Raw genomic sequence first — 18,633 nt, 5'->3', positions numbered from 1 at the left:
AACAACAATATATCACTGTTGGTACAGTAAAGTGTAAATTGTTTATAGAAGCACTTTTCAATTTCTAGGTAAACCCATTATACCCCGTATACAACCAAGACAGCTAGAATGAGACACTACACAATGCTAAGTACTATTTTTAAGTGAAAGAACATATTGGTAATAATAAGGTGTTAGGCTTCAGGTTATGCTATAGCTTGAGCGATATACCTTCACGGATACATTCAGAAATGCTGTCACTTTTAATGGTTACGAGTATAAAGTATACCGTACGAAAGGGCTCGTTGAAAACCGATTTCTTTTGACAGCTTTGGCTGGCTCTTCATTTGAAAGACCTTGGAGCACAGTGGGTCTTAATCTGTTATGTGAATATTGATAATGCATTTGTTCCCTCTCCCCTCCCACCACCCATTATCACTCCTCTCAGCGCTCCCCTGCACTCTACTCCTTACCTTGGCCTCCTCTGCTTCACTGACTACCCTGTCCTTCATCCTCTCCCTCATCGCCTGTCTCTTGGCGGGGTTCTCTCTCAATCTTCCCTTCCCTGAAATTGATCCATGCTGTCCCACTCTCCATGGCTCTCCCTCTGGCTCTCTGGCTCTATATCTGTCTCTGTGTGTCCCTGTGTGTCTCACTGTGTTAGTGTGCACCTCTCACTCTTTCTGTGTGTGTGTGTGTGTGTGTGTGTGTGTGTGTGTGTGTGTGTGTGTGTGTGTGTGTGTGTGTGTGTGTGTGTGTGTGTGTGTTTGTGTGTGTGTGTGTGTGTGTGTGTGTGTGTGTCGTAATGTAGACCAGGCCAGGTCAATAAGAGCTAATGTGAGACTAAAGTTGATGAGCCTATAGAGCATTTATTTGACAAGGTGCAACAGCACCTTAACAAAGTGATAAAGACTTACATAAAAAGACTTGCATGTATAAATAAATTGACCCCAAAAAGGCCCTTCTGCTAAGACAGAGCATTATGTCCACCATGCAGATAGGCTAATTATTAACTGCCAAATGCTTGGTGCCTGGTATATATACGCTTGAGCTTCAGCTAACCCCGCCTATATGGCAATACCATTCATAATGGAAATACTTAAATACACCTTCCACAGCCACAAAAACCTTCTCATCAGGTACATGCAGTGCTACCATAATGAATACAATTGACTTACACACACCAATAAACTGCTGGTGGTCACTGCAAATCACTGCTTATACATATTATGTGTGAAAACCCCTAACTGAATGGTTTAGTCTGTCAAGACCACCTGACACCTTTCTATATCATCACCCATGGTGCATACCCCCTTAAGGTGAACGCATTAGTAAGTATAATTACACAGGTTGTCTTACATCGCAAACAAGATAAATGCTGGATGACACCTGATACAGACTGTAATTATGACACGATCGATGGATTGTGTGACGCCTTAAATTCAATAAACTATAATCACTGCAATCTATATTTTGTATTGGTTATTAACATTTCAGGTACGGACATTTCTATTTTCATGGTGATAATACACAATGACCACTACTGATTGACTGACTCCTTACCTCTCACTTCCTTCTCCTCTTCTTCCTCAACCTCAGCACTCTTGCCCCCTCCTCTCAGCATCCCTTCATCCTGTGCAGCTCTCTCCCTTCTCTCCCCTTTGTTCATCTCCAGCCATATTTGAATGATGGATGAGACGACCCCACCACCACCTCCACGTCCACCACCACAGCCTCCTACGGAGAGCTGGGACTGGGCTTTGTAGCCCAGTGGGTTTGGCCAACCACAGGAACTTCTGATGGAGGCCTGATTCTTTATTCATGGGCTGAGAGTGCAACCATGCCTGGAAGTCTTCTGTAGTGTTTCTTCACACACACGCACACACACACACACGCACGCATGCACGCACACACACACACACACACACACACACATACACAGTCTTACACACCACATACATCACCCTACACTGTTTCTGCATGTCATCATGTGGTTGTTTTTTTTCACGTTGCCTCTCCTTCTATTTAGTTTATCTTCTGCTCAGCTTTCACTACAACCATGAGTCCCATCTGAACGTCCAGGACGATGTTAACCTGGTGCACTCCCCCCTCCCTCTCTGTAATCTCTCCAGCTCTTCAGGTATGCTAAGAGGTATGCTGAACTCATAGTTCCTGATCCCCTGGTAGGAATAATAATCTTGCCACAAGCGCTAGGGTTTTTCCACAGTATATACACATATATATATATCTATATATCTATAGATATATATACTGTATATCTATAGATATATATACATATATATACATATCTATCCAAAGCTTAAAAGGAAATGATGAATACACACATGCAGTGGCTACACACAGTTTGCATGTGCTCGGATATGATTGTTTAATCCACATGAATACGCCGGACTGTTTTACATTTTACACAATCCAGCCGTTATCACATTAAGTAGACTCAGCTAAGCCGGCTATGGTTGGAACGTGTTCCCCCATTCCGGAGATTATTTATTTTAAACTTGGGGGTTTAGAAAAAAAAGAATATGTCTTTATACTTTTTGCAAATTTATACAGATTTCTTTTCGGGGAAGGAATCGTTCTTCTTACGGTCCACACGGGTGTAGTTATCTTTCCCGGCATGGTTCCTTGTGAAATTACAGCACAATCACAGCGTAATCACCATCAGCAGACGCCTTAGGGGTTAGCCAATCAGAGAAGTGTCAACAGCTAAAAAAAAATACACTGGCTTTTGTCAAAAAACACTGCAAACAGCAATGATCGGAGAGAGGCCGGGGGTTTTCAACTAGCGGGCAAGAAGGTTTAATCTGGGGGGACAACGGGAGATGGAAGGATTTGGCTGTCATTGACTGATAGAGAGAATGTGTGAGAGCGTGTGTGTGTGTTTGTGTGAGTTGGTGTGTATATGTGAGTGTTTGTGAATGTGTGTGTGTGTGTGTGTGTGTGTGTGTGTGTGTGTGTGTGTGTGTGTGTGTGTGTGTGCGCGTGTGTGTGTCTGTGTGTAAGAGAGTCTTGCTGTGTATCTGTGTGTATTCGATTATGATGTGGACGCTTGTGGTCAATACATTACTCACATGTTGGTAGTTTTATCCATGGGTATGCTGCCCATCTCGTTGTCTGTGTGGGTTTCAACACACAACACACACAGACACACAGACACACACACACACACACACACACACACACACACACACATATACACACACACAAACCTCTCAATTGGATTTTATAGTGGCATAATGCGACAATTGATTCGAAACAAGACCTTGTGCCTGTGGTCCCATAATAATAAGGCAGTTGAGGGAATGTCATCCCATTAGAGTTGGTCTGTTGGTCTACCATATTGGTCCGACCAGGACATGTCTCTTACAATGCATACAAAGCACAGTTTTACACAGTTTTGCACAGTGTGTGTGTGTGTGTGTGTGTGTGTGTGCATGTGTGATAGAGAGAAAGAGCAGTGTGTGTGTATGTGTTTGTGTATGTTTGTGTGCACATGCATGCGTGTGCATGTGCGCATGTACTTGTGTGACGGCATGTGTCTGTGTGTGCGGGTGCCATTGTGCGACTGTGTGTCTCTATTTTAAAAAAGTGTGTGACGGTAAAAAAAAGGGAATCAGAATGGAGAGAGAAGGACAAAGATGACAAGAGACAAGAGAGAGAGAGCGAGAACGAGAGACGGGAGAGAGCGAGAGAGACAGAGAGAGTTGCAAATATCCACAGCCACAGGGCTGTGTTATTTGAGCTGCTCACCCCTAATAAGGTGATAATGAAGGCAGCTCTGCTCCCGGGAAGCCGAGGGGGGAGCAGAGGGCAGGAGGAGGTGCACCCAGGGAGGGACAGGGACGTGGAGTCCACTGTCCTGCCTTCAAAGCCTGGAGCCCTATCGATCAGGCCCCTAACTCCCGTCCGCATTTGAATAGAGAACATTAGTCACGGACATCTTTGTCATAGTTTTTCCACCTCATGCTCATTTTCTGCATTCTTCCGTATCAATTCCATGCTGCAATATTCAAAATGAGTGATGACTTGCATAATAAATAACCCCCTGGTTTTGCCAAGAATCCCCAGGGCTGGTTATGTTCCGCTCGCACTGTGGCAGTAACCCCATGTGGTGGCTGACAGTTTTTGATGCATAAATCTGGGGTGTCAGATGCACTCTCTTTAAGCTGCATTGACGTCCCATGTCTGCATCCACTACAGGATTGACTCATGAATGGCTCTCTGCATGCTACATTCACTCCCCTTGTTGTGTGTATAGTGTTTTCATATTTCCATGATACACTTGTGTTCTTTTTTAGCTAGTCTTAGCTTTTGAGTTACAAACGCAGTGAACCGCCGTGGATCTTGTTCTGTGTCACATGTGTGAGTGGGCGTTTTCTTGGTTGGCTCATTTCCTTTAATGGTTAAATTAATTGGAGAATGATTTTAGATGTTCCCTTGGGGACCTGGTCATCTAATTAGCTATACAATTCAAAGTGGCAAGGCAAAATGAGAAGGAAATAAGGAAAGGAAATATGGGAACTAAGCAGAATTGCATTTTGTCCCCAACGGAGAGAAAAGATAAAAGGCCTGGTATCAAGTTAACAGCTTGTGAGTTATTTTTTTAATACATTTACATATCTGTGCTTAGAGCAATGTGGGTTTTGTCCCAGGAATCTCGGGTCGAATGCCAACCTCTTACAGATAATTAACTTTATTATGCCACCAAATTAAAATTAAAGTTTTTAATAAACGTTGTGAACCAATTAAAAAGTTATATTGTACATTTCCAACTGGTATTGATTTTGTACTTTAAACATATATTTAAAGGTGCAGTGTGCAGGCTCTAGTGGCATCTAGCAGAATACAGCGTTACCCTAGAACAAGACCTTTATATTTACTTTGGTAGCGGGTATGTCGGGAAAGGGGGAGGGTCAGGGGAGTTGTTTTGGGGGGAGAGGGGGGGGGGAATCAGTTGGTTGCAACCTCATTGATAGAGGCCACAAATTCCTGCAGCCGTCTACAGATATGAGGATTTAATAAATCTTCCATGAATCTATTGTCATTTTTTTTTCATGTGGTGCTAACTTTAAACTTTTTTGAACAAATGTTGAGACGAAGCCTGGCATGTCTGCTCGGGTCTCAAGGTTAAGAAAAGTGGTTTTATTCCACTTACTCAGACCTGTACATCAGTGGTGCCAACTGCAGCATCCATCCCCGACACGTTAAAATTGCCTTTCGAGTGGTTTGCCAGCTAAATGATTACAATCCACTCCTGTACACCACAAACATGTGACATCTTCTGAAAAGGACAAATACCTTCCCAAGCCTCACACCCTCCCCATTGTAAATACACTCACACAGACACACGCAAACACGCACAGCCCACATAAGTCTCCAGACTGTGTTCTGTCTGGAGCTCTCAGAGAGAGAGAAAGAGAGAAAGAAGCAATGACGTGTCATTGCCGTCTGGCCAGGGGTCTGTGCCTACCTGGTCGGCCCCAGTCTTAAAGGGGCCTGGTAATAAAAGTTTAGCCTGAAGGTTGCGGAGTGAGTGCACTAATGGTGACAGTGGAGGACAGAGCGAAATTACAATCATGGACAGCGTGGCCGGCTGCTTAATCATCTCCACAGAGGGTGAACGTGCAACTGACCTTGTATAGTAACGCCATTATATCGAATGTGATTTCAACTGATTGAGGTGCCCGCAATCTCAATGCTTCCCCGAAGTGTATTCTCTCCTAACTAGGTTAGGAGGGGGAGTTTACGGGATGAAATAATACGACATTAACTCAGCGCACAGGACACTGACGGACGTCTCGTCACGTTCAGTGTTTCAGATACCGATTTGATGGTTGTTCTGTAACCTTGGTGATGGAAGTACCACACCGGTGTGTATTTGCGCCGTAGGATTGGACACGGCTAATATCCCGTGAGCGAACGATCTGCGCGATGGCAGTGCTGTTTACACACGGAGATGGATCATCCCTCTATGTATGAAGTACTGATGACTTTATAAATCACTGGTGGTCGTGCAGAGCATGTGCTGAGGTAGCATGTGATTTGCACTACTGTAAATATATGTTCAGGCCCCTGGTCATGTGTCAGTATGCATTAAGGATCCCCGTCTTTGCCTCACTGCTAAAAAATATCTGAACCACGAATAGCAGTGGACCTTTGAACCGTCTGAACACACAGGCATGCGGCGATGCTCACACACACACACACACACACACACACACATACTCTCACATACACATATATAGACACACACACACAGGATGTGACCTTTAACAGAGCAAAGCTTCGCTTCGGGTCCTGGAAAGCACTGAGCTTTTACGTCACACCCCTTTACAACATCTCTCTCAGCCCTTAGCCTGGTGCCATTTCCAACTGGGAGGATCTCAGGAGAGATCACACACATACATACACACACACACACCGCTTCCACAGTCATGTATCCAACAGGATTTCCAGATTGATGTCACTGCATACTCTAGGGTTTAGGGTGTAAAGGACAGTGTATGATCAGCAATAAGGTCAAATGAAAGTGTGTCGTTTTAAAAGCAATATGGTCGGTGTGATTAGAACTCGGTGATGGTACAAATAGACTTCAATATGATAACAGAACACAACAACAATGTAATACATATTGTCGTCGATGAAAAGATAACCACTTTGAAAAGATAACCACATTTAATTAGGTATTCAAACTTGACGTAGTGAGAATTTAAATTCTCCTCAACATGAATGGGCAATTACTGGACCACCGGGTTAGGGTTGTCTTTGTCACTAAACTCCAACCTAACTGCATAATGATAATTAAACAATGCAATTAAACGCTATATTAACACTGCTGTTAGTGGTTTCTGATTGTAATTATTGAATAATCCACAGCAAATTACATAATTTAAATGTCAACTTCAATCAATTTTAAACCAACAGCGGTAAACAAATTTCATAATAGGCCTACAAATATACTTAATTGACAACAATAACAACCGTGGGATTATGCATGGGTGGAATACCTAATACACAAGTTAATTAAAACTGATTCCCTTTAGAATTCTCTTTATCATGTAATTTTGATATGGTAGTAAATTACATTTCATATGTTTACATCATTTAAATCAACCATCATTGGATGACTGCGCTCGTGATGTTGTCGGGATTTTCCCTCACGCTACATCACAGGATGGCACAATTGCATTTCCGTAAACTGTTAAACATTTCAGACCATGAGGCACACCATGAGCGCCATGTTATTCAGAGACAAATGAGATTCACTGGGACGTGAGTTTGATACCAGTGGAGTACATCATTAGAAGGGTGGTGCTATTGGCACTGAATGCAAATTAGGTCTGGAGTGGAGTCACGATGACGCCTCCCCCGGCACACCACCACCGTGGCTCTCTACCATCCCTCTCTTCCTGTGACACCTCTTCAGTACTGGAGCACGTGTCGGATGGCCCTGCTGGTGTAATGGTGAGGCCACTGGAGCTGCAGACCCCGTGGGTCAGTGGTGCATGAATAAAAAGTCATCTCCCAAAGCTTGTCTTCCAGTGGGGGGGTTCTGTGTGTGCGTGTGTGTGTGTGTGCGTGTGTGTCTGTGTGTGTTTGTGTGTGTGTGTGTGTGTGTGTGTTCCTCCAACGCAGTTGTATTAAGATAACGTGGGTTTTTTTTCTTGGTGAATTGCTCCTGTCAAATTCAAATGGTTTTCCGCATCGCGGATATGAACTCCCCACAAGCGTCTATCATTTTTGAAATATTGTTAGTCTGGCTGTGTAAAACAAACCAAATTTTCCTAAAAGATTTTGTCAATTGTTATACAAATTTGTTAGACAAACCGCTCTATGTATTGGGTTAGGGTTAGTTAGTTAGTTAGTTAGTTTGGGTTAGGGTTATTTTCTGTTGTCCAAGCCAATGTACTACAATCATCACCCAGGTGAATTTTTGCCACAGTAATGATCCATAGCTTAACAGTGCAGTTTGAGTACCCAAAAATGCTAGTCTTTTAACAACCGTCCAACCCTTTGTGAAGAGAATACAGTTAGAGTATAATTAATCCCCATCGCATTATTCGATAAAACGTTGGGATTATTTGACGACCGTTGGGGATCTTCCATAACGATTGTGCAGCACAGCCTACTGCCACAAGACTCATGAAAGACACAATACTGTTCCAAGTGCAGCATTAATTAAAGAAGTGCTCTATCCATATTCCCACTGCACACTTGTGCCTGATTCTCCGCTGAGACACACACACTTGGCGAGGATGTACTTCAGCCAATCTTTGTACTTGAATTATTGGGAAATACTTTTCATTCCACGGTCTCCTTCAAGAGGTCTTAAACCCCACATTGTTCTGTGTAACGACCAAGAGCCCTTGTTTTAATCAGCCGACCTTATTAGGAGATCATAAACAAAATGTGTACAGTGCCTGTATTTCAGAGATCTACCCAGAAACCACTACTGCCATCTCAACTACCGTTGAGATGGTGTTACAAATCAAACTGCTCTCTGTCTGCAAATGTGTAGCATTGTGTAGGGTGTATTGTCTTAGTGGTGTGGAAGCCAAAGCCAAGGGTGAACACTTACCATTCTGCGACACTCCACATGTATTCACTTACGTCTTACGTGACTGCGTTTAAACTTTATAGAAACACCACTAAAAAGGTTCCGGATTGCAGGTCAAAGGCCCCAAAAAGCCCCCTGAACACTTTGTGTTAATGTAATTTGTGTGAATGCATGCTTGTGTGTATGTGTATGTGTGTGTGTGTGTGTGTGTGTGTGTGTGTGTGTGTGTGTGTGTGTGCGTGCGTGAGTGTGTGTGTGAGTGTGTGTGCATGTGTGTGTGCATGTGTGTGAGTGTGAGTGTGAGTGTGTGTGTGTGTGTGTGTGTGTGTGTGTGTGTGTGTGTGTGTGTGTGTGCATGTGTGTGTGTGTGTGGGTGGGGGGGGGAGGTGCAGCATGAAATATGGTGAGATGCATCCTGAGCTGCAGGGCATGAGGTTCTGCGCTGGGAGAAGAAGTATCCAGCTTTCCATTACTTTGCCTGTTGGCACCAGTTGGCAGTGTTGCCTGTGGTGGCATATTAAGGAAACACCAGCTCTATCTGTCACTTCCCCCAGCTGGTAACAGGCTTCACCAACATTCATCTGACCCAATACTGTCAACCCTAGGAGGAGAATCACCCCCAGTAGAAGGGCCCAGAGGGAGCAACGAGGACCAGGCCGGTGGAATGTTAATATAACCATGGCCAAAAGTAGGACTGGTTGAGAGTCAGTGAAATTGAGGGTGGAGAGGGAGGGATGGAAGGAGCAAGGATGGAAAGGAGATACGAAGGAGGAAGGTAGGAACCGAGGGAAGGAAGGTAGGAAGGGAGGAAGAGATGAAGGAAGGAAAGAGGAAAGGAAGGAAGAAAGGGAGTGAGGGAGGGAGGGAGGGAGGGAGGGAGGGAGGGAGGGAAGAATGAGTCCTGAAAAGTAGACAGAAAAGTTTAAAGACAGAGAACAAAAGTAACATCAAGACAAGAACCCTTGAGCTAATCCAACCCAGAAGAAAGAAACAAATGAAGAATAGGGCGACTTAGGGCGAGGACACAAAGCTTTTGTCTTTGTCAAATATGTTGTTCAGCTTGCCACAGCAACCCAGTGCTTGTTCTTCAAAACTTTCTCTCTACAAACTTGTGTTCTTTGATAAAGGCATTTATCAAAGAACGATATAATTATATTTGTTTATAACTATAAATAGATATTTTCCTACTCACAAATCTGTCCCACATCTTGTCACCCAGAGATTTGCTCTTTTAGAGATAGGACACAATACATAGCAGCAGTGAACGAGAAGGCATCAGCTTAATGTTATCACAGGACGAGGTTGAGTCCAGCTCTTATTTAGACCTCCACACAACATGGGAGAAACAATACATTATGGTCAATAGATGGCCACTAAAACACATTGAATACCTTTAGTTCAGGTCCACCTTTTTACCTTTGAAAGTGCCGGTCAGGATGCAGACTGTAGCGGTGCTGAGGGGGGCTGGGGGGGGCTGAGGGGGGCTGGGGGGTGCTGGAGGGGGCTGAGGGGGGCTGGAGGGGGCTGGGGGGGGCTGAGAGGGGGGCTGGGGGGGGGCTGAGGGGGGCAGGCTGATGGGTGATGGACTTGGGTGTTTCGGCATCGCTCCACCTCTCGCTTTCGCTCTTCTCCCTTCTGCTCCGTCTCTGCTTCTCTCCACGTCCTACTTAAATGGATCTTTGGTGTGTGTGCCCTCTTTATTTTAATTGAGTTGTCTGTTCTGTCTTATGTTATTCCACTGACTTTGCATGCCCTGCTTTTCAGGGGATTTTATAAATAAAGTGTATTATAATATTAGTTATAACCAGGGTATTTTTTTTGATTCATTTTACCACTGGATATGATTCTTTTTTCCCCTGTTCCAATGCTGAACAACAGCATTTGTCCAGAGCCGTTGGGTTTCATTATCGAGTGAGGAAGACAGCTTAGAATGGCATGTCTGCCAGTAGGAGACACTGAGGCGGCTATTGTGGTGGTTTGAAAAGCTTCAGACCTTCAGGAAACGCTCACATTGTACACATTCTAAAAATGTTTTAATTAGTTCTTCACATGCTGAAGCTTGTCTGTGCTCTGAGCGAAAGAGCACTATATATATATATATATATATATATATATATATATATATATATATATATATATATATATTGTCCATTTATATATTCATGTAGGCCTATATATATATCTCCAAGGGAGAAAGAAAGAGAGAGAGAGAGAGAGAGAGAGAGAGGGATAGAAAGAAAGTAAATAAAAGAGAGTGATAGAGAGAGAGATTGAGAGGGAAGGAGATTACCTATGAATTATAAATGTGCTGCCTAAAAGATAATGAATAGATATGTCTGTCATGTGTTTTAGCTCTTCCTACAATACGTGCGCATAATAATTATAATACTCATAGAATGATATTATTATCAATGTTGTTTGAGAATGCTTGTATCATATGTTAATTATTTGGTCACAGCACGACAGACAATGATCACAGTCACAAAGAACATCTTCTCCCTAATCAATACTCTATTACCTTAATGAGTAGGACACAATCTGCCAGAGGGGGATCTTCATTTTAAAAACCATCAGGTGTTTTCCATCTGCCGGGGCTTTGCTCATGCATAGCTGTCCTCAGACAAAGACAATAGGAGATACCATCCCATAGTACTGTTTATCCCCCCCGGTGTCTGGGTACCATGCGAACACAGCTGTCCCCCGGATCAGAGATGGACTTTTTTTCATTTCAACTCATTAGTCCCGTCGGCCCGCTGGTCCCCTGTCCTCGGTCACCTCTCCTCTATCCCACTATAGGGCAGGCCAAATCACATCGGGCGCAGATAGGTACTCACCCAAATAATCTAATGGCTTACAAGATTTGTGCTGGGATCTATCACAATACCCTGCCTGTGACATTGGTTTGACTTTCTAAAGAGATAAGGCATCCGTCACCATCTAACACACACACACACACACACACACACACACACACACACACACACACACACACACACACACGTACACACACGCACACACACACACACACACACACACACACACACACACACACACACACACACCACACACACACACACACTCTCACACACGCACACACCCACACACACTCACACACTCACACACGCACACACACACACACACACACACACACACACACACACACGTGTGAACACACACACCACGCCACGCCACACCACGCCATATCCTTCAATAACAAGAAGTTACATATTCAGGGCACAACAGTCAATCATTTTAAAAGGAAATCTGATTATTATCATGTCATTTGGGACACGGAACATAATTATATTTCCCATTACAACCACCGGCCATATCTTTATAACCTTTCTCTACGCATTTTATAATTAATCCTCACTACCATACCCCTGTATTATGAGCTAGTGTGTCACCTAAGACATTGCTATCGGCCAATTAAAATCAGGTCACAATGTTCATATATTGCATTCGAGTAAATCTCAGTTTGATCTTGTTGTTATCTTGTTGTTACACACACATATCTTTGTGTGTGTGTGTGTGTGTGTGCCCTTGCATGTTTATGTGTGTGTGTGTGTGTGTGTGTGTGTGTGTGTGTGTGTGCCCTTGTATGTTTATGTGTATGTGTGTGTGTGTGTGTGTGTGTGTGTGTGTGTGTGTGTGTGTATGTGTGTGTGTGTGTGTGTGTGTGTGTGTGTGTGTGTGTGTGTGTGTGTGTGTGTGTGTGTGTGCATACATGTGTGTGTGTCTGTGCCTGTACTGTGTATGTCTTTGTATAGCACTGTGTTGGCACATCTTACCGAGCAGATCCACGGCTTCACCAACGGTACCTCATGCTTCTTGTAGCTGGATCTATAAGCAGTATAGCAGAACTAAAGCCTTTCGAGCCTCTCAGATCAAAGCAGGTTGCTGGACATGGGTGATGTGTTGGGCCTTTGTGAGCATCCACCTGAATATCTTTGAAGTATCGGTGTTGACTAATAACTGGAGCAGAAATGTGTGATTTTGGGGCGGAGCGGTGCAGAGTTTAGCAGTCACAACAGCCAGTGGTGCTGACTAACGGAGCGTATAGTTAGAGAGGTAATAGGCTATTAACTGAAGTTCCTTCTCTCCCTTGCGCTCGCTATCAAAAACACAGCACAGTTGTTGAGAGCTCCTCTGGGTTCCCTGTTTAACGAGGCTTTTTGATCAAGTTCAACTATACGCAACTTTGAACTTAATCACCTGTTGCAAACACTAAACACATAGGAACAACCACACACACACAAAGACTAATACACACGCGTAATGTTGCAGACAGTGATCGCTGAGTGAGAAAGATATGAGTGATGGCCCAGCCAGTGATTTCCCCAGTGAATTTCAGCCATCTTTGTTTACTCTAGTTCCAGAGGATCACAGGCAACACATTGATCAACACTCCCTGCCGCACACGTCAATGCGATACAGCTCTCATGTCGGCAATCTCTCAGCAGCCCCTCATTGGGTTAGCACCAGCATGTCCTCTGCCTTTGACCCGTTAAGGTCAGAATCGTAATAATCCCACTTAATTTTAAACCATCTATTATTGCAATATATGTTTCTTTTCCACGATTTATTTTGTTTTGTTTTTATTATTGTTTTACTGTTTGTTTATATTTCCGTGGGTTGTGGGTAGGGAATATACAGTTAACAAAGGTAAGTGGGAGTGACCATTCTGGAGCATTTAGGATTGGCGGGAGAGGCCAAGTTAATTTGTAATACACTATGGGGGAAGTGGACATGTCTGATTGGCCTGGCCTCAGTATCAGACTCAGTGGCTCCAGTGGGAATGCAAATCTGAACTACCTTGACCTCTCTTAGTTAGAGAGAGGAAGGGTGGTATCTTAAAGTCCAAGGAGAATGTAAATAGTTCATTTTAGATTGACTAGTAATTATATAAACAAGGTTAATGTAAGGTTTATAATTGTGTATTATAGTTATGATTGAATGAATTTCCATGACACTGCGTCTGGGCTGATCTAAAATAAGTTATTGATGCAATGTGCAGATGACTCATGGTGGGTCATTATCCACACTCTCATCGTTCGGTAGTGGTAGAAAATCATCTTTATCCTTCCCTGAACGATACTAATCAATTAGATCATCCATTAACGTCATTGGGACGTCATGTGCAATGAGCTGGCCAGTGCATTCGATGGCATACAACATGGTGGCTTTTCAACTGACACCAGACACTTATACTAGCTGATGCATGCCCAGCACACCTTCAATAAGTGAACAGTGATCTTTCAAGTAAAGAGATAGGTTTAAGTTAGTTGGTGACCACGTTCCTGGTCAAAGTAAAATGAGGGGGCTGCTATGGTAACATTATTGTTATCTCCATGGTGATGATGATGATGATGGTGATGATGATGATGATGGTGAGGATGATGATGGTTACTGTGGTACATACAGAAGGACCCAAGGACCTTGTTGAATCCCTCTCCCAGTATTGTACATTGTACATATATGTGTTTTGTGTTTTGTACATTATATCTCCACCAACGGGACATGTGCATTACGTTTGGAAGCTGCTTGACCCATGGTGGTGTTTGGGCGTATCGTGGTTTTAATCACTTGTAATGTGTCGCCAGGGAATGGTTCTACAGCTGTGTGCATGTCTGTTGTATTGTGTGATTGTGCGTGGTGTGTGTAATGTGTTTTTTGTGGAATGTATATTGATCAATAGCAACATTGATTGTCAACATTGTATCTCACTCTATATTCAAATCATATTTTAGAGAGAGTAGGCCAGAGTTATCACAGTTATATCAGAAACATAATCGCTTTATCTGGCAAATGAAAAATAATAGAGTAGAGTGCGGCTTAAGTAGAGGCTTTTGAGAAAGAATTTTCACTGAACTGGACATGCACTAAAAAACTAAGCAGAGCACATATAGCATTCAACATGTGCAATAATAGTGCATAAAAACACAATATTGATTATTGTTAAATAATTATATTTAAGAAGTTCCCTCAACATAACAATTGGCAATGTTAAATGAAGGCAGCTTTATATTACTGGTTCAAATCCCTCCACCAACAATATTTGGTTGAACGGCGTTCACCACAGCAGCAGATGTGCACTAAATGTGCATATGTTCACGCTTTTTTACAATTCAATCATAAAAGATTTGTTGTAAATTGTGTGTCTGCCTGTGGAACTATGACGGCAATAAATGTTGAATAACTCACTCTATAGCCATATAAACGATTGTCTTAGTGGATTTAACCTCATTCGATGTTTCCATACCATCTGTGTGTATAAATAAGAATTGATAAAATCACAAATGTTTTTTTTTCCACCGGGTTTCAATCATTTGTGTATAAATAAGTCAAGAATTGATAAAATCACACATGTTTTTTTTTTCCACCAGGTTTCAATCATTTGTGTATAAATAAGTCAAGAATTGATAAAATCACAAATGTTTTTTTTTCCACCAGGTTTCAATCATTTCTCGGTTGAATAATTTAGCATGGTCAAATTAGAATGTGTGTATCGCCAATGAATTAAACATGAGACGTAATTTGAGCAGGAAATGGAACCTGATTTGCCAAGGTATGTAGTGACATCCAAATGTATGACTAAATGACTCACCAAAGCTGATTTGAGAAAAAAACACATCAAATATGCATGTGAAAGAGGATATTAATAGAACACAGATGTTCCATTCAATTTACACAAAGGTAACTGCTATAACCATAGAGCTCCACCAAGCGATCCCTAACCATGTGTTTTAGTTAGGGTTGGTGCTCTGCACTGCTGAGAAGAAAATGTCGGAGAATGCGATCATGACTAGCACAACATCAATGTTGAATGTTGAACACAACATAAAACGCTGAAAGCTCTGTGGAAGGAACAGTGACATACGTATTGGTAGAAGAAGCCAGCACCGGCCTGACATCAGGGGATTTTATGGATATTAGATACTAGAAATGTGATATTTCTTCATATTTGTGACAATGAGACATAAGGTGAAGGCGCTAGTACATACCTTCTCCTCAGACTCCTGATACCCTCAGGTATTATACAGCTGATGGACAAGAGGTTGAGCTGGAGGGCATGAAGAAGAGTTTGATCAATCATATAAAGCTATTGATCTGCCACAGCAGAGAGTGTCCATTGTGCATTGTCCCTGTACAGATCCCTCCATCGGTTAAGAGTCATCTGACAATGTCATGGGATACCTGCTCTGAGCTGTGAGCTGGCTTTGGTCCAAAATCAACACCCATTGAATTAGGGCCAAGATCATCAGTAGCAGGTGGCTTGTTGTGGTGTGTGTGTGTGTGTGTGTGTGTGTGTGTGTGTGTGTGTGTGTGTGTGTGTGTGTGTGTTTGTGTGCATGTGTACGTGTGTGTGTGTGTGTGTGTGTGTGTGTGTGTGTGTGTGTGTGTGTGTGTGTGTTTGTGTGTGTGTGTGTGTGTGTGTGTGTGTGTGTGTGTGTGTGTGTGTGTGTGTGTGTGTGTGTGTGTGTGTGTGTGTGTGCCCTCGCTTGTGTCTGTTTGCTTATGTGCTTCAGTGAGCGTGTGTCTTGGTTGGTGCGTGCGTGTGTGTGCGGCCGTGTGTAAGTGTTCAAGGGAAATCCAGAAGATATTATTCAGCACAATGTTGTGTCTTGTAGCAGTGAGGAAACACTTTGGTTTTCCGAAATTGTCTATTATTACCAGCTTCTACCCCCCCTCCCCCCTTATCTTTTATTAACGTCTTGTTCCACTTGTTCTTCTCTTCCTTCATCGCTCTGTTTCCCTGCTTCCAGAAAAAATTATAATGTTGTTGGAGGCAATGAGACGCTAAGGAAATAAATGAATTCTAAGGATATTGATCGAGGCTTGTGTGTGTTGCGTTTACTATCTAAGCAGTCTTTAGCTCACCAAACAGATATAGCAGACTTTTGTCAAACCCTATTGAATAGCTTATGCATTTAGTATTTCTAACTCATCTCTACTGCAGGAGAGAATGTGATCCTGACGGCAGGAAAACGGCCCACTGTTATTCCTCCTCCTCCGTCTTCCAGCACATTGTCCAATCAAAACAAAATGCTGCAACATATTTTGAGATGTTCTGTATTTTTTGATAGAGTTGAGCCAAATATGAACAAACAAACCAGCACAAAAACAAGCAGGCTTTAAACAAGAATATGTGCGCCGTACGGCGAGGCTGAGAGAGGGGCTGACGAGGAAAGTCACTGCGGAGCATTCTGGAAGCCCAGTGAACCGGGGGGGTCTTGACTCAGCTGCTACGCAGAGACCAGCCAAAGGTCAGAGGTCATGCATCGGCAGGGCGTTGGGCTGAGGCAGCATGAGGTGCTGAAGGAGTACAGAGAGGTTAGGCTGCTTATAAAGGGTGTTAGTGAAGTGTGACAGGACACTATTTTCAGCTGTGACGGGAGAGTCCGAAAAAAACGGAATAGAGTGCAATAGTTAGGAGGTGTCAGATTTCCGGGGTATGCGTAGTGTGCATTTAAAATATATTACTGATTGTCACCTTTCAAGCAGCTAGATGAAGCTTGTTATGAAAACCAAATTAAAAGTCACTGGGTCTTTCTCGAGTATGGATTCTGGGTTTGAATAAAAAGGCATTTTTAAATAATTTAATCTACAATCAATTTAACGCATGGACGGCTCTCTGTGTTGGTGATGGAGATCAATTGAACTTACACCTTGCACAATGATCTTCAGCCAATTCAACCATTTCTTCTCATTGTGCGGGGGCGTAGAAACAGTAGCCCAGTAGAATTGGAATTCAATAGAAACCCTCCCAGTGAATTCCCCTTGATTAGCCCATTACTTGACGTCGTAAAACCAAAACCACAATCAACGTGCATGGGCCAGCGGTGGGCCTCACGTTGACGTTTCAAAGCCGTCAACAGTGTTCTGTATTTGTATTCGATGAACATGGCTAACCCAATTAGCAAAAGCTTGGTTTACGCAGCGCTCTACCTTGGGATGCACTGTTTCCCCATGTGTTCCCTTCTTAATAACTAGCGCCAGTAGATTGCTAAGCAAGTGAAGCACTCAAGTATTCAAATGAGTTCCCCTCATTAGATAGCGGGCCTGTCCCAGAGCTACATCAATTTGACTTTGTAAAATGCCTTTGTGAAAAGACAACATGAAGCCAATAATTGTAATACAGTGCATTATCGTGCCTATAGGTGTGTGTGAGTGTGTGTGTTTTTGTATGAGTCTATGCTAAATAATAGGTATTTATCACAGCCTCATATATTTGCCTTACTCGTTGTCTCTAAATTCTGCATACAAAAAGCAGCAGCGAAGCAGCCACTTCTGCTGTGAACAGGTTGCCTTCTGTGCACTGCGCGCATGGGATAATTCTGGCTTTAGGCTGCATATTTCAGGCAGCCATGACAAATTGATAATTCAAATCATATGTCTCCCAACTCCGAGAGTTATGATTTATTTCGCATGAATACATTAATATCTCATTAATCTTAAAGAACATTAAATCTGTGCAATTATGCTATCGTCAAACTGTAGCACCAGTCTCATGGTATATTCAACATGTTTGGGGAATCAAAATATATTTGGGAGAAAAAAAATGACAGAATACAGACGCTAAAGTGAGGCTGGCTGGGGGAGCGCATTAAGATTCATCCTCATCTCAGAGGAGGGGCGACGACAGAGAAGATCGGCTGGGAGAATAACTCTGTAGTCTGGAGTGAACGGTTCCTTCATTGCAAAACAAACTTCCCAGAGTAATGGCATCCTGCGCACCATTTGATCAGCATTTATGCAGCGATCTCCGCACCATATGTCTTTATGTGGAGCCTGACTGTTGAGGATTATCCTGACTATTACAGTCATGTGTGGTGCGGGTCAAGCACAGTGCCAACGGACCTGCGGGGAAACAGTTATAGATTACTTTATTGAAGTTGTTCACAGAGGAAACCTTCTGCTTTTCCTTCCCATATCCTTTAGATGGGCCTATCTGTCTGTCTTCCTTATCAGCCCCTGGCGCCTGCTGGGAGATTTCCAAAGCACATTTAAATTCCCCAATACGCAGATGGAAAGTACATCGAATATGTCACACAAAGTCTTTCACGTGACTCATA

Source organism: Micromesistius poutassou (genome assembly GCF_964030765.1).
Source record: "Micromesistius poutassou genome assembly, chromosome: 15".
Lineage (NCBI taxonomy): Eukaryota > Metazoa > Chordata > Actinopteri > Gadiformes > Gadidae > Micromesistius > Micromesistius poutassou.
Note: the sequence above shows the minus strand (reverse complement) of the source record.